We start from the raw sequence: 18134 nt of genomic DNA, 5'->3' as shown, positions 1-18134 counted from the left end.
ATTCAAGGACAGTGCCCTGGTTGTTCAACTTTACCCTAGAGCTCTACTGCGGCTGAAAGCAGCTTCCCTCTATCTCTTCTTGAACTCTAATCTACTAAGTCAAATTCAAATTCCTTTTCTTTTTCTGTTGGCCATAGGCTCTATTCCTTTCCTAAATAACATCTTTTTTGCTCTTTCTTTATCATAGATTGTCTTGGGTTTCTTTTATCCTTCTCGTTTTTCTCATCTTCTTTTCGTTTTTTAGTTTATTCTTGGGTTCCTTTAAACTTTTCTTTACTGGGTTGGTTACTGTTATATCGCCTTGGCTAGATCTGCAAATATCATGGACTCCCCTACAGGGGAGCCACCAACAAGAATGGAGCCAGGTGAATCATCTAAAGATAAAGTGGAAATACTACAAGCTGAGATGCAAAATCTGTTTTGCAACAAGGAAAAACGAGTTATTGATATTGGTTGCAAGAATGTGGAGCCCAGTGAAGGGGGGCAGTACACCCTGTTGGGGAAGCTGTTTGGAGGTAAGAATATACCCCTTCAAGATCTGGCGGAAGAACTTCATAGATGTTGGAGGACGAGGGGTAACACGAAGATACAATTGGTGGCAAAAGGCTTGTTTAAATTGGAGTTCGAGAACCCTGGGGAATATGAACATGTAAGAAAGAATGGGCCTTGGATGGTTCAAGGGTTCGTCCTCTCGTTTCAAAAATGGAAGGCATCTGAACTTGTAGACGAGAACTGGAAGTTTGATTTGGTGGATTTCTGGGTTAAGATATATGGGCTACCAAGTAACCGGATCAATGAGCGAGGAAAATGTAAACAAGGTGGGGCAAAGCTTGGGCAAAGTCAAGGCGGTGGACCTGCTGTGCTCACCGGAGTTCAATAAACCGGTAGCTAGAGTCAGAGTGAGGATGAATATCAAGGAAAGGCTATTAAAAGGCATAGATCTCCGAACAAAATTGGGAGAAGTCTTCCCAGTCTCTTTCAAGTATGAAAAGTTGGATATTTTCTGTTACTTTTGTGGTTGTATTGGGCATGATCTACAGTATTGTTACCAGCGTAAAAAATATAGTATGGAGATGAGGAAATATGGGGGATCACCTAGGGATATCAAGAACAATTTCTCATTCATGCTACGCGCAAATGTGTTCTATAATGGGGCAGCAAGATCAAGCCCAATGTCAGTCATGTTCTCTGGAACTCCACAAAAACTGAGGTATGACCAGATTCTAGGAAGGAACAGAGGCTCATCGGTGAAACGGAACTGGTCTGGATCAGGGATTCTGGCGACACCACCAAGAAGAAGAACGCACGTCGAACATCCCTCTGACAACAGACCAGTGACATTTTATGAGAGAGTATGAGGTTTGGCAGATAGCAGAATGACTCTTTTTGATAGGGCCTTGTCAGTAGCCGTTGCTGGATCTGGGATAGTGGGCCCAAATCTTGATGAAACTGAAAGTGGGTTAGGAACACAAAGACTGGCCCAAGAGGTACGGGTAGGACACATGGGCCTGCCAGATCTGTCGGGTAGTTATCAAGGGGCTTTGGTGGTATGGAGCCCAGTCAGTATAGGATTGGATATGGACCTGGATGAGGAAAAGGGTAAGGAAAATGGAGCGATGGACTTGGAGAAGGATCCAGGGTATGACCCAGCTTCTGGAAGTACAGAACTAACCAAGATTTGGTATGTGTCACGGTGGGAATATGATACCTAGGCTTGGAGGGTTCTAGTTTGGGAACTGGAAAAGCAATAGGGAGTGATTATACCTCGCCGAAAACAGTGTTTCTCACCTTACCAAGGCAATTATTCCCCACCTTGATTATCATGACTCAGATGGGACTAAGCGTGCCTTCATCCAGCTTGGTGCTGATACACCAAGATTTTGTTTCATTGGGCAACCAACATGAGGCAAAGTGGGGAAAGCGGTGGTGGCTCGTAAGGGAAAATAGAAAATAGACTATTTCAGATGTGTTAGAAAGGACTCTTCAGAGTCTGGTGTGGGAAAAAAAAGGAAAGTGTTTAACCTATCAGAGAAAGGTTTAGAATCAGAAGAGATGTGTGATAATGGGTGGCGTAGGATCAGTTGGAGGTTGGCAGTACAGAAGTCAAAGAGGGCAAAACTTGAAGCTGATGACCTGAGGTCTAGGGGTATGGGGAACTTGCTGATACCAGAGAATGCCCCAGTCTACCCAGTTTCGAGTGGGTCGATGGAGTCTAGTGTACCATCAGAAGGGACACTGGACTCTAGTGAGCCCTCAGTGGATGAAGGAGGGGACATTCCAGAGGAAGACATTCCTTCAAATGCTTTTACAGAGGAGGAAGAAAATTACTCAACAAGTGAAGATGAAGAGGAGCGAGGTATGGTGGTATATAATGAGAATTATCAAGAGGAGTTATCAACTGGAAACGCTCCTCGTGATTTGGTGTATGAGTCTGAGGAAAGTATCACACAACCTCAGCCTCTTGCTTTTGATGATTCAACGGTGGGGAAACGTCTCAACGCCAAGTTCAGAGAGAGATGGAAGAGCAAAAGAATAAAGAAGTAAAGGGGTGGATGTAGCGGCTATGGTGGGATTGCAAGAGTAAGAGGAAATAGTAGTGAGTCCAGCAACAGTGGGGGTCTGTGTGGTCCTCCCTCAGGGTTCGCGGCAAGTGTCCCCAAACAGCTGCCTCGCAAAAAATGATACAAGCCTGGAATTGCCGGGGAATGGGTTCCTCCACGGCAATTCAAAATCTAAAGGATCTTGTGAGGCAGCACCAACCTGAGATTATTTGCTTGTCTGAAACCAAAGTAGGAGAGAATATGATCAGTCAGTTAAGTAGAGAGATTAAGTATGGTAATTACTTTTGTGTTCCAACTAGAGGGATGAGAGGTGGTCTGGCTATGTTATGGAAAGAAGGTGTGAATTTGGAGGTCCTTGGAGCTACGACATATCAGATAATAGGTAAACTTTCAAATTTTTACAGTTCTGCTTCTTGGTTTTTTAGTTTTATTTATGGGGAACCTATTGCTCATTTGAGACATAGATTCTGGTCTAAGCTTAGAGATATTGCCCCCACCATACCTGGTCCTTGGATAATTTTTGGAGATTTTAATGCCATAAAATCTCTGGATGAGAAGGTAGGGGGCAGAGATGTTTTTACCAATTGTATGCTTGAGTTTAATTATCTTATAAATGATTTGAGTTTGATTGACCTGGGCTATAAAGGCCCCAAGTTTACTTGGAATAATAATAGAAAAGTGAAAGACAACATTCTGGAAAGGCTAGATCGTGCTTTTGCCACTGCTGACTGGATGGATCTGTTCCCTGGTATGGTGGTCAGGAATGTGGCTAGTGCTATATCAGATCACCTTGCTCTTATGATCCATCTCAAGCCAACAGTGGAGAAGGCAGAGAGGCCTTTCAGGTTCTTTGATATGTGGTTAAAAGATGCCACTTGTAAACCGGTTATTGACAAGGCATGGCATGAGGTAACTCATGATATGCCAGATTGGAGGGTTATACACAGGCTAAAAAATACTGAAACTAGGTTGTCCCAGTGGAATAAAAAAGTCTTTGGTAATATCTTTTACAATGTTAAGAGAATCCAAAAGGATTTGGATAGAGTTCTTCAAAAGGCCTTCAACCCTACCAACCATGAGAAAGCAAAACAGTTGAAAGCTAGTCTTTTTGAGTGGTATGAAAGGGAGGAAGACTTCTGGAAACAGAAGTCAAGTCAGCACTGGATCAAAGAAGGTGGTAGGAACACCAAGTTCTTCCACCTATCTATTGTGTATAGAAGGAGGAAAAACCACATTGATAAGATTAAAGGCAATGAGGGAAGGTGGAGGGAAGGTAGGCAGGAAGTGGGATATGCAGTAAAAGAATACTTTGGTGGTATTTATACCTCTGATGAGTCTAATGCCAATGAAGATATTCTAACCCTGTTTTCCCCATGCATAACGGACAAAGAGAATGAAATTCTCATAGCCTGTCCGACTGGGGATGACATTTGGAATGTGGTGAAGAAGATGGGGGCTCTTAAAGCACCTGGACCTGATGGGTTCCAGGGGTGCTTCTATCAGCAGTGCTGGGATGTGATTGGACCATCTATTATTGATTGTGTTAAGATTTTTTTTATCCAAGGGAACTTGAACCCTAGCTTCAATGAGACTTTTATTGCTCTGATTCCAAAGATATCTAATCCGGATCATATGGAAAAATTCAGACCTATTAGCATCTGTAACTTCTGCTATAAGATTATAACAAAGATTATGGCTAATAGGCTCAAAACATATATCAATAAGATTATCTCACCTTTTCAAGGAGCCTTTATTAAAGGTAGAAGTATTGGAGACAATATTGGCTTAGCCAGTGAGATCTTTCATAATATGAATCATATGAAAACCAAAAAAGGGTTTTTGGCCCTTAAGATAGATATGGCTAAAGCATATGACAGAGTAGAATGGTCCTTCATTGACATTATCTTTCAAAGGTTGGGATTCAGTGATAAGTGGAGACTCCTCATCTCCCAATACATCACAACTGTTTCCTATAGGGTACTATTGAATGGGTCTCCCCTTGAGCAGTTTACTCCAGATAGAGGTTTGAGACAGGGAGATCCTCTCTCCCCATATCTATTTATCCTAGTGTCAGAAGCTCTCTCAAGAATGATAGCAAAGGCAGAGAGTAATGGAGATATACATGGTATTAAAATTAGAAGGAATGCTCCTCCTATTACTCATCTGCTGTATACTGATGATCTTATCATTTTCACTAAACCTAATATAGCTGAGAGTGGAAAGCTTAAGAACATCCATGAGGACTACTGCAAAGCTTCTAGACAGAAAATTAACTTTGATAAGTTTAGCATCTTCTGCAGTAAAAATGTGCACAGAATGCACTCTAAGATGCTAAAAAGATTTTGGAAGATGAAGTTCTTTGATAGAAAAGACAAATATTTGGGGGTTCCTATAGCCCTCTCCTAAAAGAAAAAAGAAGACTTTGACTTCCTGGTTGACAAAGTACACAATAAGATTAAAGATTGAAGGGCAAAAGTCCGCTCCCAAGCTGGGAGGACAACCCTCATACAAGTTGTAACACAGGCTATACCTTTTTTTGCTATGACCACCTACAAACTACCTCGATCTACTTGTCAAAAGATTGACAAAATTTGTAGGAATTTCTGGTGGCATGGGTAGGAAGACAACAAAAGTATCCACACCATAGGGTGGGATAGTATATGCAAACCTAAGGCTTTGGGAGGCCTAGGGCTGAGAAAAGTAGGGGACATGAATAGGGTTATGCTTGCAAAGCTAGCCTGGAAAGCTCTTATTGATAACACATCTATATGGGCACAAACCTTCCTAACTGCCTATGGGAAATCTTGGTTTGATGTTAAAGCTGAACGCCCACCTTGGGCCTCTTGGTTCTGGAAGGGAGTCCATAGGACTGCTAGGGATATCTTACCAGGGGTGGTTTGGAGCATTGGCAAAGGGGACAAGGTCAATGTCATGAAACAACCTTGGATCCAGCTCAATGAGAAACCCATCAAATTGGTAGAGATGTTACCTGCCAGACCAGACCTTGAAGGCCTAAAGGTGAGGGATTTGATGCTTAGGGATAACTCTAGGTGGGACAACCTTAAGATTGACAGTTTGTTCCCATCTGAGATAGCTACTCTAATCAACCAAGTGGTGATAAGACCCTCTACTTTGGCAAGTGACTCAACCAAATGGGGGGAACCAGAAATGGTAGACTATCAGTGAAGTCTGCATATTACTTCTTAACCAACCCTGGATGGCAAGGAGGCACATCCTTTTTTAACACTAAGAGCATCAAGACTCTCTGGAAAACAAAACTGCTAGCTAGTACTCAGTTGTTCTTATGGAAGTTGTATATGGACATTCTCCCAACAGGGGATGTATTGACCAGGCATAACCTAAAGGGAGACTATGTATGTCCTCTCTGCTGGACTTTCAAGAGGACCCAAATCATCTGTTTTTCCAATGTGAATGGATAAAAGTGGTTTGGTTTGCCTCTGATTTGGGAGCAAGAGTGGATGAGAGGGCTGATCTAAACACAAGAGATTGGATAGATGAGTTTCTCGAGTGGGGACTAAGAACAAAGACCTTGGGGTGGCTGAAAAGGGTCTGCTTGCTTGTATTCTCCTACAAGAAATATGGGAGATGAGAAATAAAGCAAAGTTTGAAGGTAAAACACCCAATAGAGATGGTCTGCTGCGAATGGCCCATGCTAAGAGGAGTAGATACAGCAACGCGTTTACAGATGATTAGGGAGTGAACACACATCCTTTTAACTCTTATGAATTATATCATTATGAGGAATATATTGCTAATTTCCCACAAATAAAAGAAAACATATTGGTAATTAGATTTTATGTTGTATACTGCAGGTCTACGCGAAAGGCTGCTGCAGGGGCTTTGGCTTGGGATGGAGAAGGCAAGCTGGTGGAGGCAGCTACATGTAGATTTGAGGCTGGTAGTGCTGAGGAGGCTGAGATGGTGGCTTTGGAAGTGGCAACAAAACTAGCAAGGACCACAGGCAAAACCTTGTTCTTTTTTTAAGGAGACTGTAGGCAAGTTGTACAGAGCCTACAGAACTCCTGTAACATAGACGCTCTCAACTGGAAATTAGACTCTATTTGATGTATGATAATGGGCTTATGTCAGCCTTTCACCTTTTGTAAGTTTAACTGGATTAGCAGAGGCTCCAATGTTGAAGCTCACGACTTGGTGAAGTGGGCATCAAACAATCTAGATGAGAGCATGCTGCCTGAACATATGTTGCAATGTAGTACTATACCTTTGATATGCTATAATATGACATGTTTCTACCGAAAAAAAAAAGAAAAAAGAAATACTGTTTAATATTCGAACCTGAAATATAAAAAATATCCATATTGAGTACCCTGATTTTTTAGATATGTTGCCGATATATCAGCCAATATTTTCGGCCCTAATTAGAGGATATGAATATGACAAATTGACGACTTAACCATTGCATTAAGATGATGCCTAAGTTAGCCACATCCATTTGCTCTTTATAGGACGAAAACAGACAACATTAGAATAGAAGTGTCGACAATCAAATTTGTCTCTGTGGTAACACTTGAGACCTGAGAAGAGAGCATAGGCATATGCATAAGTGCAACCAATTTATAGGCATCATACTAGGTGAAAAAGGATTTAAAGTCATCATTTATAATCGGGGTACCAGAAGATAGGAATATGACAGTTTTTTTGTGAGAATAATTTTGTGGACATACAACGTACTATTTGTTGTCCACAAGACCTCATGTACTGATGGTGGAGAGGCTGTCTAGAAAAACTATTTACCTGCTTGAAAAAACTGTTTATCTAGCCACAAAGTGTTTGGACCAAATTCGCTCTTTTTTTTTGTAAATATAAATGCCTTTCTTTACGTGTATTTTTGTCTCTTCCAATTTAATGTAGGAAGATGGAAGTATGCGACGATTTTTTTTTTTCCTTGAAACCATTGCCTAATTAACCACCTCCATTGTTCTTTATACTTTTATAAACCAAAAGATACAAAATTAGAATAGAAGTGTTTGCACAAAGAATTTGTCTGTGTTAACACTGCATTAATCGATATCCGGAGACCAATCAATTTGTATTTACCTGATTTTGTATTTGTGTAGCAAAGAAGGGACGAATGCTTGAGTTTGAAGTGCAACAAATAGTCAAGGCATCTAATACATAGATATCGAGACACTAGACTTCAACAAGTAGTGCTTTAATTGGTCAGTTTTAGTTGTTGGGCTTGCATGCTTCTTCCGAATTCCTATTACAGAGATCACAATGAGAGTTACTTTTTTCCTTTTTAATAGTTTGTACATAGCTGTATTAAATTTGATTTGACGAAAGAACATTCTGTTTAACATCTGTTACTACCAAAGCTGTTTTATAATATGATTTTTTGGCTTATACAGGGGGTGTTTGGATCCTATTTATTTATTATTAAAAAGTGTTTATTAGTGAAAAAATATTTTTTGAAAAAATAAATGTGTTTGGTCTCTATTTAAAAAAAAATAGTTTTTCATCCAAAAAACACTTTTTGGTCCCAAAAACTAGTTTTATGTTATGAAATCCGTGGGCTTATATGGATGCCCACCATTGATATGTGTTATCCTGATAATCCTCTATCTTGGTATTTATCCTGATAATCTTCTATCTTGGTATTTATCCTGATCATCCTCTATCTTATTGTTTATCCTGTTAATCCTTTATCTTAGAAAAGAGGTTAACTAGTTGTATATAAAGGTAACCTCCTCCCATTCAGATTTACCTCAATGAATAAGAATTCTCTCTATCTCATTCTCTTAATGATTCAATACATATTAAGTTAGTGTGGTGTTCTCTCCAAGTCAGTTTAATTCTAACACGTTATCAGCACGATAGTCTCTAGCTTTGGATTAAAGGTATGGATTAGAAAATTCATTTTCTTTTCTAATACAAAATTCTATCGAATAGTTTCTTATATTATGAAAAGTTGGCTTTTACTGCTTTGTTTTTATTCACAGTATTTTTCTTCTTTCCTGGTAAATTTATATTAGCATGTCCATGCATAAGTTTTTAAGACAAGTTGGAACTTTAGCAAAACAGCTAAACTTGTTTGAATTTCTATGATTGGGAAGACTTTGCATTATAACTTTGTGATGTAACATTTGTTATGTGGGCTCTCTCTGGGTGTGTCACTTGTTTTAGTGCCGAACTAATGGGGCAAGAGGTGTGATGCACAGAATGAGTTGGATAGTAAGGAAGAAGGATGTCGTAGTTACGATGCACATTGATGCTTGCCCATCCCGTCTGCTATGGCGATGTACATAAATTATATATCTAGGATATTATGGCTTTAATGCATGGTTTTATGATCTGGTTTTGTAAACCAAATTGGACCAGACTGGTTCCAGTCAAATCACCGGTTAAACTCGTCTGGTTCTTTGTTGAGAAAAGTCATTGTAATTACAATGCATTTAAGGTTAATAAAATAAAATATCTAATGGTTAAATTGAGTCAACTTGGTCAAGTTGAGTAAAGACCCCGTTTTCTAACTGAGTTACAGTTGAACCACGGAGTTCATCGGTTCCTAACGGTTCATACCGGTGGTAAAATTGGTTCTGTGCTGAACCAGTTCAACATAAAGAAATTGACTCGGCAAGCTCCGACTCCGGGTTAAACTGGCTGGTTAAAACTTGAACTGGTAGAGTCGTAAAACCATGCTTTAATGAAAATAAATAAAATGGAGAAGTATTTAATTTTTCGATATCTCATTTTTAGTTTCGACAGGTGTTTTTTTGTTGAGCTTTCATGCTCCATTTGTATAAATAGTTATGAAAATTGCATTTGCTTTACTTTCCCTACCGGCCCAACTCCACGCTATAGATTTTATGGTCATGTAATTTTCTGTGGTTTGTGTTCATATATGTTAATTTTTTTACAAAGGGTTATAGTTAGAACTTATTAAATACAATTTCTTCGTCTCGTAACAGTTCTAAAATTATGAAATTGATAACTTTTGAATGAGCAATTGGAGGAAGAATAAGAATTCTCTCCCTTTTCTCTGACTTTTTAGACTTGGATTGATTGTCGCCTATTGTGATAGAATATATCTTCTGCTACAAAATTAAGCAACATATGATAAGACAAAGGGTAGTGTTTACTGTCAAGTAGTTTTTTTTCATTAGCGCAGTTGGTAGGCTCAACTCGCCATTCAGTGAAACATCATCTATAAGTTAATTACAGAGCTGAAAACAAGGGACACGTGACCCTTTGGACTCTAGTAATTATGAAATATTTGAGTTTCAATAGCACCCTGATGTATTGCTTGATCGAATTGCTTCAGAATCTGAAAATGAATATGTTGCACGCCAGAAGCGTGGCAGACCTATAGGCTCCAAAGACTTGGCTCCTCGGAAGAGGAGGTCCACTGAAAAATTATGCCCCAATAATACTCTAGAAGAAGTTGTGCAAAACACTCCATAAGAGGTTATGCACGAAATACCCATAAGAGGTTATGAACGAATTAACTATGGAAACCCCTGAAGAGGAACTGGTACCAGAAAATGATGAGATCTCAATATTCCATGTGTATTCGGGAGAAGTGTGGGACAGAAAATAGGAAGTTGCCATCAAGGCAGAATTAGCGTCTCTCAATAAATGTGGTGTATTTGGACCTATAGTACAAACCCCAGAAGGTGTTAACCCTGTAGGTTACAAATAGGTGTTTCTCGATATAAGTCACGTCTTGTGGCACAAGGTTTTCTGCAGAAACCTGGGATTGATTATGAAGAAACATACTCTCCTGTTATGGACACTACAACTTTCAGATATCTAATAAGTTTAGCAGTTTTCGAAAGCTTAGATATGAGACTCATGGATGTAGTGACTGCCTACTTGTATGGGGACATAGACAAAGATATTTACATGAAAATCCCTGAAGGATTTGGTTTGCCTGAAGAAAAATCAAGGAGTACGTACTCAATTAAACTAAGACGTTCATTGTATGGATATATAAATGGAGAAAAGTATTATGGATATATGTCCGATAGACTATACCCATAAATGAGAAAGACATTGTATCGTATCTAACGTTGGGAGCAAGACGCTCACTTAGACAATTTGTATTACATAATTGTCAATTTAATGAGACAGTATTCCCGTCGTTAAGGGGAGAAAAGCAATATATGGTTGCTCTAAGGAACGACGTGAAGCAAATTGGATCACGTTATCTGTCTCGTTAAGGATCCAAACAAGGAATGTGACTATATGAGATAAGGAGAATGATACACTTGCAAGCGGTTGCAAAGAAAATGCCTAAGCATTTAATGATATGGTAAAAGTAACCATGAATGTGCCAGCCAGAATATGATGTTCCATTTGGACGGGTTCCAAACATGGCGGCAAATGAATCGACTATACGCTAAAAGCGTGGTAGACCTATAGGATCCAAAGAGAGTGCTCCAAGGAGAGGAGAACTAAGGAACCATCTTGTCCAAATAATAGCCAGGTAATGGCTGGAGCTCCATAAACAAATAATGAAAATGTGCAAATATCCAAATTCACTGAAATGCCTATATATGGCTGCCCATGGAGAGGCACAAGTACCTGAAAATGAAGAGATCGATCTCAATATTCCATACATGTTCAGGTGAATTGTGGGATAGGAAAGCACTTGTCATGGATGACATATTTAGCTATGGTATAGCTATTGGAACATCAAAGGACAATGATGAAAAATAAATGAACCACGTGTTTTGTCGACAAAGGAAAGATTGGCCAATCTGGAATTTGCTATTCAAGCATAATTAAACTCTTTGAAAAACATGGTGTGGACCTATAGTAAAATCTGAGGTTGGATTCAATATAGTAGTAGCAAGTTTGGTTGGTATAAACTTGATTGGGACTCTTAAGGAATTAGAGAAAATTGCTGATTATAGATTTTTTGAAATGAAATGGACAAAGCACATGGTTGTGCGGAACTTGGATTTGGATGAGGATCCATTTCGACTAAAGGAAGAACATGAGGAAGTTCTTGGTCTTGAAAATACTCTACTTGAGTGATATTGAACCATTTATGTATCTAGCACAATACGTGCACAAGATCATACATTGCATTTTCTATTAGTTTCTTATCAATATATAATTGTGCACATACACTTAGACACTGGAATAATGTCAAACACATATTGAGATATTTTTATGGAATAACTGGTATGAAACTATTTTATTATTATGGTTCCACTAATGACTATGATCTAGTTGGCTATGCAGTCTTTGGTTATCCATCTGACCCTAAGAAGGGTCACTCTCAAACATGTTATGTATTTCTTAGTGGTAATGCTGACATTTGTTGGCGTTCCACTAAACAAACTTTAGTGGCAACTTCCTCTAACCCATAGTTCGTGATTCCGAACGTAACTCCGGAATTCCGCCCGGAATTTCGGTTTTTCAAAAAAAAAAAAATGGAATTCCGAGTATAATAAGGGTCGAAATTTAATGAATTTCGATTTTTGAATTTGTCGGAATTTCAAAATTTTTGAAATTCCGAACTATGCTCTAACCACTCTGAAATTTTAGCTCTTCATGAAGCTAGTCGTGAATGTATATGGCTAAGGTTATTAATTGTGCATATTCGTAGTTCTTGTCAATTACCTTCTATAACAGGTGTTCCCAGCATTATTTATGAGGATAATGCAGCTTGTATAGCCCAGATTCAAGAAGGATTTATAAAAGGAAATAGAACAAAACATATTGCGCCAAAAGTCTTTTACACTCATCAGCTTTAGAAGAAGAAGCAGATTAAGGTCGAGCAAGTTCGTTCTAGTGACAGCCTTGCTGATCTCTTCACTAAATCACTACCGAAACATACATTTCAAAAGCTTGTATATGGGATTGGCATGCGCAAAGTTCACCACCAAGCCATATAAATACTTGTCTCACTTGTCTTTATCAGGGGGAGTAATAGAACAGGGGTAGCATCCTAAATAATGTGTCCCAGGACATATGCACTGTGTTCTTTTTCCTTATATAGGTTTTATCCTACTGGGTTTTCCTAGTAAATGTTTTAATGAGGCAGTATTAAGCAAGTCACAATGATTCTGAGTAATGTTGTACTCTTTTTCCTTCGCTTTGGTTTTTTCCCACTGGATTTTCCTTAGCAAGGTTTTAATGAGGCTACTGCTATTGGATAGTTATAGAGCATCCAGAAGAATGCTACAAAAGATGCATCCACCATAATTTTTACAAGAATGGTGGATATCCAAGGGGGAGTGTTATGAAATCCGTGGGCTTATATGGATGCCCACCATTGATATGTGTTATCCCGATAATCCTTTATCTTGGTATTTATCCTGATAATCCTTTATCTTAGTGTTTGTCCTGATCATCCTCTATCTTACTGTTTATCCTATTAATCTTTTATCTTAGAAATGAGGTTACCTAGTTGTATATAAAGGTAACCTCCTCCCATTCAGATTTACCTCAATGAATAAGAATTCTCTCTATCTCATTCTCTCAATGATTAAATACATGTTAAGTTAGTGTGGTGTTCTCTCCAAGTCGGTTTAATTCTAACATTTTATGATAATTAGGTAAAACTTGTTTTTCAAGTTAAAAAACTATTTTTCTTTGAGGGAAACACTTTAGGCGCTCAAGGCAAATGAATTGTCCGGATGTTTTAGACTTTATTACTTTATGCTGTGATATGCCGAAATATATTGAGAAATATAGTGTGAAATCTGATTTACTAAATAGTTTTTAAGAAAAATCACAACCAAATATGTTTATTTAAAAATTGTTTTTAGAATAAATATTTTTTCATAAAAATGCTTTTCAAGAAAAAATAATTTTTTGAAAAAATGAAACCCAAACACCCACTAATGCTTGTTAGGTTTTAAAGAGTAGTTACTACTGGAGTAGGCATCATAGTTTTATATAGATCTTCAACTTTGACTTTTTATCATCATCCGGTTTCAAATGCAGGTGACCAGGTCATGTCTCGAACGTCATCTTTTTGGTTGAACAATGTTAAAATCGAAATATGGAAGCTTCTACTAGTAAATGTATCTACTTTCAAGTCATAACTTGGAGATTTCTATATTTTCCTGGGCTTTTTCTGCAAAAAATTGTTGCATGTTCAAATTTTCCAGTTACATATTATGAAAAATGCTTAAGGTAGAGGAGTTTATAGTTATTAACAACTGTCCTTATTTTGATTCCGCTTATAGAAATAGCCAAAGTTCTATTGCTTTAGTAGAACATCATAGAAGCTTTGGCTGTAAGCATTCAAGATAGTTATACGAAAGTTGGACATGTTGTTTCATGTTTGAAGCAACCAAATCAGAACTCCTTTTCTTCTTTGTATGATCATTCAGCTCTAGCCGGTAGGAGCATTCTGAGGCATTTGAGCCACTTATGAAAAGTAAAGACCCCAAAGTCAGGGGTGGCAGTGGGTTGTGTTGGGTCGGGTTTGTATCGTGTCATATTCAAATCACGTGTTAGGAGAGCAAACTCAAACTCGACCCAATTACTAATCGTGTCGAGTTTGTAAAACCTAAACCCAACCCGCCTATATAACAGGTTACCCAACAGGTGATCCGCTAAGCCAGCGGGTCAATTTCGGATTGGATTCATAGATAATTTGTATACAAAATATTTAGTATTTCATGATTTTATTTATATATAAAAAAAATATTAATATGTATTAATTCTAAAAAACCATTCATAATTCAATTACATATCAATGAAAATTGAATAATGAAACATATATTTATCAAATGAATCAATATGACGGCTAATTTTTCTTCTTTTAGTAGTTTATTTTAAGTAGTTCAGATGATAAGATCTTAAAAAATAAGAAAACTTTTCTTAAAACATGTTATACTGGTTACGGGTTGATCACCCGACCTATTAGACCTGAGAACAAATCGGGTTACGAACGGGCTACTCAGGTTAACATATGTGACCCTAAGGCCTAACCTAACCCATTTATTTGACAAGTTTGGTGGGTCAGCCCTTAAATGACCCAAAAGCATTTTTTTTCCCAACCCGAATCCGCTAATTTCATGTTGGGTTAGCGGGTCATGTACAAAAATGTCACCCCTACCCAAATGCTTGATTTACTAAGATAGTGAACTTACTGACTTACTCCTTTTAGTAAAAGACATATTGAGCTTTGTTTTTATGGTTGTGTGTTTGTTTGTATATTTTTAATTTTTATTGTTTTTTATTTATTTTTGTTGTTCCTATTGTTGTTTTCATTTGGTGAGATGGTGAACTTTGTTCAGAGGATCCCCTAGTAGCATTTGCACAATCTGATAGGTGTGTAAGAAAATGTAAAACCGAGATTACCAGGGATGAGGACAAGACGGTCTTAGTGTATGATACTTAACAATAGTTAGGCATTTATGAAGTGGGATCTAAAAGACATTTACCAGGGAATAAGATGAATCAAACTATTTACATTGCTTCATTTGAAGAAAGGACATCACTGAGGAACTAACCTTCTATGCAGTTTTCAGGACTCCTACATATTGCTCGGATTGTTGCCTAGTGTTAGTACCCTCCACTCTCAACCACTCGTGGCAAACCACGAGTCCAGACTACAAGCAGGCCGTGCATACAATCTAAGGTCAGGTCTAACACAACGAGATCAAATGATAAATAATGCACTAAGAAATAGAGGAAATTGATGTTGGGGGAGATGAAACTGAACCAAGATAATGAGTGCCTATGTACCCAAGATCTACTCTCTAGGGATCAAGTTTCAACCTAGTTCCTTGTTGTGAGAGAGAATGTTTTTTATGAATTGGTAGAGATTGAGTCCTAATAGGACTGTATTTGTTTTCAGGTATTAGAGTCAAATATGTGAATAAATATGTTACTTTTGCAAGAGAAAGGAACAAAGGTTGGTTTCTTAGAAATTCTATGATTAAAGCCCAAGTTTCAAGGAGAAAAAGCCTTTTTAAAGCACAGTCAAAGCTAAAAACTCAAAGTCAACGCGGGCAGAAATAGAGCATAAAAGTCAATAAAACTTCCACAGGCCATATCTTTAGACTCAGACCTCAAAATTGGGCTTACTATATATCAAAATGACCGGCTCAGAAAGCTTTTTCTAATGGTCTAGGCCTTGATGCAATCAGGGGAGTAAAATTAGACAAAAAGGCTATTGCAATAATTTATAGTAGAGAAACTCTTTTTGGACTTAAGTAATTAGGTTTTGGGCTTGATTTAGTGGCCCAAAACATAGCTCCAAAGCCCATGCACGAAATTGTAAACCTAGCCCTCTCTTATATAAAGAGGACTAAGGCAAAACTCTAACTCCCCCCCTATTACTTAGAATATAACCCTTAGTTAATTAAGCTTTATATCATTAGTTTTCTTTAGTTTTAAAACCCTAGTTATTGTTTTATTAGCCTAGCCACCATTAATTCAATTCAAGTTATCTTTAATAAAGTAGTTCTTCATTATGTCTTATTCTTATTATTTTAATTATGATAGTCTAATGAATCTTAGCTAAACTTCCATTAGAGGGGTTTGATTAAAGCTTTGATGAAAACTTGATGTGTTAGTATAGAATACTTGTAGTAATCTATTCCACTCTAGAAGGTAGTTAATTCACCATAAGAATGAGTTTCAATTGCCTCACATGCTAATTATTAGTTGGTAGAGATTGTCATGAATAATTAGGGATTAAAAAGACCTAACATTTATGTGAAAACATAAAGATTAGGATTACAACAAATCTATGCTAGCATATTAAGAATTAATCAAGGTAGAATCAAATCCCTCTAATATCTTCTTTTTATTCACATCTTCTCATTAAATTTCCATAGTATAATTTAGAATATCTAAATTAGTTAATTGATCACCATATTAGTATAATTAAATTATTGCTCTCATTGATATTGTAGGATTGTTTAAGTTAGAGAAATTATTACGTCTAAGCAACTAGGAGTTGAATGAATTTTGACTCCTATTATTGCATGATAATTGAGAGTAGAACTTTGATAACAATAAGTATTAATTCATGCTTTTACTTATTCCTAGCATAATTAGTTAAGATTAGGTAAAATGTTTTCTTTTTACTTTTATCACATATTCATAAATAGACCAGTAATTGGATGGGCTAGGGTTAAACACGTGGGATTAACTGCTGGACTAGGCCTAGTATTGGGCTGAATTCGTGGGCTTAATGAGCCACAAAGTAGGGGTCTATATATCGCCCCCTCTTTGGTGGATGGGCAAAACCCATGTGGCAAAAAAATGAATATAGAAAAAAGAATGGAAGAACATTGAAAAAAATTAGCGAAAATTATTGGTGAAAGAAGGCGGAAAATATTTGCGAAAAATTATTGACAGAAGTTATTGGCAAAAGGAGGTGAAAATAATTGGCATAAGGAGGTGAAAATAATTGGCATAAATAATTAGCGAAAATTATTGGCGGAAGTTATTGGCGAAAAGAGGCAAAAATTATTGGCGGAAATAATTAGCGAAAATTATTGGTGAAAAATATTGGTGAAAATAATTAGTGGAAATTATTGGTGAAAAATATTGGTGGAAATAATTAGCAGAAATAATTGGCGGAAATAATTAGCAGAAGTTATTGGCGAAAGGAGACGGGAATATTGGCGACAGGAGATGAAAATAATTGGTGAAAATTATTGGTATAAATAATTGGCGGAAGTTTATTGGTGAAAATTATTGGCGAAAATAATTAGCAAAAATTATTGGTGGAAATAATTGGTGGAAATAATTAGCGAAAATTATTGGTGGACAATATTGACAAAAATAATTAGCGAAAGTTTGTATATGGATACTGTTAAAAGTTGTTCGAAATATGTGCCTTTTCCAGAGGAAAAGTACTAGAATGTTGATTGTGTAATAAAAATAGGAAAAATAATACCAACCTTTAATGGAAATGCAATATCACTTCTTGTTTTTGATCTTGTGTTGTTCACTGCATGTTGATTAGTAATATTGATAGAAAAATATGATGGCGATATAATGGGGCAATGCAGACGCCCCCAATTTAAAATCAGTGTAAGAAAGTGTAAGTCTCATCCCCATTGTTGTCATTGAAAAAACTAAAGCAAAGGGGCAACAATGGTCCTTAATGACCTTAGCTATTCAAGTGTAACAACACATGTACCAAACGTGAGGCAAGGTCTGGAATTTTCCGCAGGTGCAAGGTTGTCATTCTTGCACTTGGACCAAACTAAAACACAACGTCGTTGCCTTAGTAGTGGAATTAGGAGTTTCCTTAGGAGATATAAGCTTCCCATATATGATTGGGTAACTCCTAAGATATGTCATCACGTTAACAGTTACCCATATATGACATATCTTAGGAGTTTCCTTTTGAGATATAAGCTTCCCATATATGATGGGATATTATTATCAACAAGGAAACTTAGCTCTTGTAAGATATGGTCTAGATTCAGACTTCCATAAGAAGAGGAATCCTAATAGGAAGGTAGAGTCCAAAGATGGAAGGGAACTCACAAGCGGTGAATACAACCCTAAACCTTAGGACTCTCGTAGCTCTTCCTATATAAACCAAAGGGATTCGCTCTTAGAACTACGTAAAATAGGGTTTGATTCTCGATAATAAAC

This window comes from Coptis chinensis, chromosome 2 (genome assembly GCF_015680905.1).
Source record: "Coptis chinensis isolate HL-2020 chromosome 2, ASM1568090v1, whole genome shotgun sequence".
In the NCBI taxonomy this organism is placed as follows: domain Eukaryota; kingdom Viridiplantae; phylum Streptophyta; class Magnoliopsida; order Ranunculales; family Ranunculaceae; genus Coptis; species Coptis chinensis.
Note: the sequence above shows the minus strand (reverse complement) of the source record.